Below are 7,452 nucleotides of genomic sequence, written 5' to 3' on the forward strand. Positions count from 1 at the left end.
AACAAACAGAAAGGAATAGCATCAACATCAACAAAAAGGTCATCTACACCAAAACCCCATCTGTAGGTCACCAACATCAAAGACCAAAGGTAGATAAAACCATAAAGATGGGGAGAAACCAGAGCAGAAAAACTGAAAATTCTAAAAATCAGAGCACCTCTTCTCCTCCAAACGATCACAGCTCCTCACCAGCAATGGAACAAAGCTGGATGGAGAATGATTTAGACAAGTTGACAGAAGTAGGCTTCAGAAGGTTGGTAATAACAAACTTTTCTGAGCTAAAGGAGGATGTTAGAACCCATGGCAAGGCAGCTAAAAACCCTGAAAAAAAGATTACACTAATGGCTACCTAGAATAAACAGTGTAGAGAAGACCTTAAATGACCTGATGGAGCTGAAAACCATGGCACGATAATTTTGTGACGTATGCACAAACTTCAATAGCCAATTTGATCAAGTGAAAGAAAGGGTATCAGTGATGGAGGATCAAATTAATGAAATAAAGTGAGGAGACAAAGTTAGAGAAAAAAGAGTAAAAAGAAACAAACAAAACCTTCAAGAAATATGGGACTATGTGAAAAGACTGAATCTACGTTTGATTGGTGTACCTTAAAGTGATGGGAAGAATGTAACCAACTTGGAAAATACTCTTCAGGATATTATCAAGGAGAACTTCCCCAACATAGTAAGGCAGGTCAATATTCAAATTCAGGAAATACAGAGAACACCACAAAGACACTCCTCGAGAAGAGCAACCCCAAGACACATAATTGTCAGATTCACCAGGGTTGAAATGAAGGAAAAAGTATTAAGGGCAACCAGAGAGAAAGGTCGAGTTACCGACAAAGTGAAGCCCATTAGAGTAACAGTGGATCTCTTGGCAGACACCCTACAAGGCATAAGAGAGTGGAGGCCATATTCAACATTCTTAAAGAAAAGAATTTTCAACCCAGAATCTCATATCCAGCCAAACTAAGCTTCATAAGTGAAGGAGAAATCAAAATATTTACAGACAAGCAAATGCTGAGAGATTTGGTCACCACCAGGCCTGCCTTACAAGAGCTTCTGAAGGAAGCACTAAACATGGAAAGAAACAATAGGTACCAGTCATGGCAAAAACATGCCAAATTGTAAAGACCATTGATGCTATGAAGAAACTGCATTAACTAATGGGCAAAATAACCAGTGAACATCATAATGACAGGATTGAATTCACACATAAGAATATTAACCTTAAATGTAAATGGACTAAATGCCCCAATTAAAAGACACAGACTGGCAAATTGGATAAAGAGTCAAGACCCATCAGTGTAATGACCTCAGGAGACCCATCTCATGTGCAAAGATGTACTTAGGCTCAAAATAAAAGGATGGAGGAAGACCTACCAAGCAAATGGAAAGCAAAGAAAAACAAGGGTTGCAATCCTAGTATCTGATAAAACAGACTTTAAACCAATAAAGATCAAAAGAGACAAAGAAGGCCATTACATAATGGTAAAGGGATCAATGGAACAAGAAGAGTTAACTATCCTAAATATATATGAACCCAACACAAGAGCACCCAGATTCATAAAGCAAGTCCTTAGAGACTACAAAGACTCTTACACTATCACATAATAATAATGGAAGAATTTAACATCCTACTGTCAATATTAGGCAGATCAACGAGACAGAAGGTTAACAAGGATATCCAGGAACTGAACTCAGCTCTACAAGAAGCCAACCTAATAGACATCTACAGAACTCTCCACCCCAAATCAATAGAATATATATTCTTCTCAGCACCACATGACACTTATTCTAAAACTGACCACATAATTGGAAGTAAAGCACTCCTCAGCAAGTGTAAAAGAACAGAAATTACAACAAACTGTCTCTCAGACCACAGTGCAATCAAATTAGAACTCAAGATTAAGAAACTCACTCAAAACCGCACAACTACATGAAAACTGAGCAACTTGCTCCTGAATGACTACTGGATAAATAATGAAATGAAGGCAGAAATAAAGATGTTCTTTGAAACCAATGACAACGAAGACACATGTACCAGAATCTCTGGGACACATTTAAAGCAGTGTGTAGAGGGAAATTGATAGCACTAAATGCCCACAAGAGAGAGCAGGAAAGATCTAAAATCAATACCCTTACATCACAATTAAAAGAACTAGAGAAGCAAGAGCAAACAAATTCAAAAGCTAACAGAAGGCAAGAAATAACTAAGATCAGAGAAGAACTGAAAGAGATAGAGACACCAAAAACCCTTCAAAAAATCAGCGAATCCAGGAGCTGGTTTTTTTTTTTTTGAAAAGATCAACACAATTGATAGACTGCTAGCAAGAATAATAAAGAAGAAAAGAGAGAAGAAACAAATAGATGCAATAAAAAATGATAAAGGGGATATAACCACGATCCCACAGAAATACAAGCTACCATCAGGAAATACTATAAACACCTCTAATCAAATAAACTAGAAAATCCAGAAGAAATGGGTAAATTCCTGGACACATACACCCTGCCATGACTAAACGAGGAAGAAGATGAATCTCTGAATAGACCAATAACAGGCTCTGAAATTGAAGCAATATTTAATAGCCTACCAACAAAAAACGTCCAGGACCAGATGGATTCACAGCCGAATTCTACCAGAGGTACAAAGAGGAACTGGTACCATTCCTTCTGAAACGATTCCAATCAATAGAAAAAGAGAGAATCTCCTCTAACTCATTATATAAGGCCAATGTCATCCTGATACCAAAGCCTGGTAGAGACACAACAAAAAAGGAGAATTTTAGACCAATATCCCTGATGAACATCAGTGTGAAATTCTTCAATAAAATACTGGCAAACTGAATCCAGCAGCACATCAAAAAGCTTATCCACCACGATCAAGTCAGGTTGTTCCCTAGGATGCAAGGCTAGTTCAACATATGCAAATCAATAAATGTAATCCATCACATAAACAGAACCAATGACAAAAACCACATGCTTATCTCAATAGATGCAGAAAAGGCCTTTGACAAAATTCAAGAGCCTTTCATGCTGAAAACTCAATAAGCTAGGTATTGATGGAATGTATCTCAAAATAATAAGAGCTGTTTATAACAAACCCACAGCCAATTTCATACTGAATGGGCAAAAATGGGAAGCATTCCCTTTGAAAACTGGCACAAGACAAGGATTCCCTCTCTCACCACTCCTACTCAACATAGTGTTGGAAGTTCTGGCTAGGGCAATCAGGTAAGAGAAAGAAATAAAGGGTATTCAATTAAGAAAAGAGGAAGTCAAATTGTCCCTGTTTGCAGATGACATGTTTACTTAGAAAACCCCATTGCCTCAGCCCCAAATCTCCTTAAGCTGATAAGCAACTTCAGCAAAGTCTCAGGATACAAAATCAATGTGCAAAAATCACAAGCATTGCTATACACCATTAACAGACAAACAGAGAGCCAAATCATGAGTGAACTCTTATTCGCAATTGCTTCAAAGAGAATAAAATACCTAGGAATAAAACTTACAAGGGATGTGAAGAACCTCTTCAAGGAAAACTACAAACCACTGCTCAAGGAAATAAAAGAGGACACAAACAAATGGAAGAATATTCCATGTTCATGGATAGGAAGAATCAATATTGTGAAGATGGCCATACTGCCCAAGGTAATTTATAGATTCAATGCCATCCCCATCAAGCTACCAATGACTTTCTTCTCAGAATTGGAAAAAACTACTTTAAATTTCATATAGAACCAAAAAAGAGCCCACTTTGCTAAGACAATCCTAAGCAAAAAGAACAAAACTGGAGGCATTATGCTACCTGTCTTCAAACTATGCTATAAGGCTACAGTAACTAAAACAGCATGGTACTGGTACCAAAACAGACATATAGACCAATGGGACAGAACAGAGCCCTCAGAAATAATACCACACATCTACAGCCATCTGATCTTTGACAAACCTGACAAAAACAAGAAATGGGGAAAGGATTTCCTGTTTAATAAATGGTGCTGGGAAAAATGGCTACCCATAGGCAGAAAGTTGAAGCTAGATCCCTTCCTTACATATTATGCAAAAATTAACTTAAGATGGATTAAAGACTTAAACGTTAAACCCAAAACCATAAAAACCCTAGAAGAAAACCTAGGCAATACCACTCAGGACATAGGCATGGGCAAGGAATTCATGACTAAAACACCAAAAGCAATGGCAACAAAAGCCAAAATTGACAAGTAGGATCTTATTAAACTAAAGAGCTTCTTCACAGTAAAACAAACAAACAAACAAACAAACAAAAAAACACAAAACTACCATTAGAGTGAGTAGGCAGCCTACAGAATGGAAGAAAATTTTTGTGATCTTCCCATGTGACAAAGGACTAATATCCAGAATCTACGAAGAACTCAAAACTCAAACAAATTTACAAGAATAAAACAACAACCCCATCAAAAAGCAGGCAAAGGATATGAACAGACACTTCTCAAAATAAGACATCTACACAGCCAACAGACACATGAAAAAATGCTCATCATCACTGGTCATTAGAGAAATGCAAATCAAAACCACAATGAGATATCATCTCACACCAGTTAGAATGGCAATCATTAAAAAGTCAGAAAACAACAGATGTCAGAGAGGATGTGGAGAAATAGGAATGCTTTTACACTGTTGGTGGGAGAGTAAATTAGTTCAACCATTGTGGAAGACAGTGTGGTGATTCCTCAGGGATCCAGAACTAGAAATACCATCTGATCCAGCAATCCCATTACTGGGTATATACCCAAAGGATTACAAATCATGCTACTATAAAGACACATGCACAAGTATGTTTATTGCAGCACTACTCACAATAGCAAAAACTTGGAATCAACCCAAACGTCCATCAGTGATAGACTGGATTAAGAAAATGTGATACGTATACACCATGGAATACTATGCAGCCATAAAAAAGGATGAGTTAATGTCCTTTGCACGGACATGGATGCAGCTGGAAACCATCACTCTTAGCAAACTATCACAAGGACAGAAAACTAAACACCGCATGTTCTCACTCATTGGTGGGAATTGAACAATGAGATCACTTGGACACAGGGTGGGGAACGTCACACACTGGGGCCTGTCATGGGGTTGGGGGTTGGGGGAGGGATAGCATTAGGAGAATTACCTAAAGTAAATGATGAGTTGATTGGGTGCAGCAAACCACCATGGCACATGTATACCTATGTATACATTGGTATGGACGTTGTGCGCGTGTACCCTAGAACTTAAGGTATAATAATAATAAGAAGAAGAAGAACTTGGCTTATTTCTATTAGTTTCCTAGTAAGATTCATTGGGAAAAATATCTGTTTGACTCAGAAGAAGGAGGAATTATTTAGAATTTATTTCATAGTGCTCTAATAACATGCCAGAATCTTCTCACTGAGAAGGACAGGAGGAAAAGGAAAGAAGAAGGAGAGGGTTGGATGAAGTCAAATCTTGTTTCCTCCGGGAGGTCTGACTTCAGTTAAGATCCAAAGGCAGAGGCCTCTTAGGAGTCCTTCTGCTCCCTGGAGGCAGTACATATTAGATTGGCCTTATGCTTAGCAGACAGGCCTTAATGCTAATTTCTCCTGACCTTCTCATGTGATTCGTGTCAGCTTGGTCCTCATTTGTTAAGCTTGCTTTAATTATGTGCATAATGCCTCATTATTTTTTATAAAGGAAGCAGCAAAGGAAATAATTATGCAAATGACTGAGGTGTGTTGTTCACTGAGGAGTTGTGGGCTAATTGGGCACTGGTACAAAAATACCACTGCCAAATACAGTGCTGCCAAAAAGATTCCCACCAATCCCTATTTCAGATTAAGTACATCAGTGCCTACAGGATAAATGTCCAATAAGATAAAATGCCCTGAGAACTCAGATAAGGCCAGGATTTTTTTGCTAAGGTTGAAGTATTATCTCAGTTGACCAAGGTGAAGCTTCTCCTAGAAACACCTTTTTAGCTTTGTCTTTGGTTGTTGCCAAATGGGAATAATTTGTGTGTTGAACCTAGTATTATTTCACTTTGTTTCTTCTTTGGAAAGTCTCACTCATTTATTCATTTTGTCTATTTTAATTCAATCTAGTTAAAATCTTTACCTAGGCCCCTCATGTGTGATTTGGCTCCTTCATACCTTAACTCAGGTCAGCTCTCATTGTCACCCTATCTTCACCACACCATGTGACCCCTAATGCTGTTTTATTAGATCAGGTCAGGAATAGATGTCCTATGCTTCCATGTTACCCTGTGTTTTTCTCTCAGGACATCTGTATTTGAAATTCATTACTGTTGTAAAATGACCTAAGCCACTTTGGTCATTTGCAATTATCATGTTTTCTCCAGAATGCATAACCAGCGAGGATACTACACTGAAGGCAGGTTTCAAAACAGATTCTGCACAACAAATACCAAGCAGGCGCAAAAACTGTCACACAGCTTGTTCTGTTGGCACAGTGAAATCCTCGCTTTCTGTCTTTTTTCTGTTTTCTTTCTTTTTTCTTTTTCTCTTTTTTTTTTTTTTTTTTTGAGATGTAGTCTCACTCTGTAACCCAGGCTGGAGTGCAGTGGCACGATCTCGGCTCATTGTAAGCTCTGCCTCCCGGGTTCACGCCATTCTCCTGCCTCAGCCTCCCAAGTAGCTGGGACTACAGGTGCCCACCACCACGCCCGGCTAATTTTTTGTATTTTTAGTAGAGATGGGGTTTCACCGCATTAGCCGGGATGGTCTGCATCTCCTGACCTCCTGATCCGCCTGCCTCGGCCTCCCAAAGTACTGGGAGCTTTTTGTCTTTTTAAGCACCCAAACTAGCCCTTAATTAAAGGATTCATTTGAGGCAGATGTGAAAATATTCAGTAACAAGAATCAGCTAAACTTCTAATCAGGATCAAATACTGACTAAATGGTAGGACCCAAAGAAATACCAAGGTCTAGGGCATTATTTCAAAAGATATAAGGCTATTATATCTTATATTAAATATTAGATTTTTATATGTGTTTATTGCAAGGTTGGGAGTGCCTATAGAATATTTTTAGTCATTCCATACAACTGGCAGATCTTTTATTTGACCAGAGAAAAATCATCTATAATATCCATTGTACTAAGTAACAAACTTGCTGTTGATCAGATATTAAGGTAACTAGCCTTCTGATAGCTGCCTCCTGAGTGTGGATTTTGATTAGTCTTTCAAATGCTAAGTAATCATCCTGGAGTGTGTATTTTTGATTAGGGTAGTTCTGATATTAATCAACCACCTCTAAGACATAAATTAAAATGCCCACCTATTGATAAACACAGTCTATGAAGTATTTAAAGTTAATTGCAGACAATGTAGCAGTTGTTAAATTTGCAAGTTATTGTCTGACTTACTTGCTGAAATGCAAGCCCCCTGGAGGGGAAGGCGATTTATTCACATCACATACCCGGATTCTGCATGGTT

Source organism: Macaca mulatta, chromosome 5 (genome assembly GCF_049350105.2).
Source record: "Macaca mulatta isolate MMU2019108-1 chromosome 5, T2T-MMU8v2.0, whole genome shotgun sequence".
Taxonomy (NCBI): Eukaryota; Metazoa; Chordata; class Mammalia; order Primates; family Cercopithecidae; genus Macaca; species Macaca mulatta.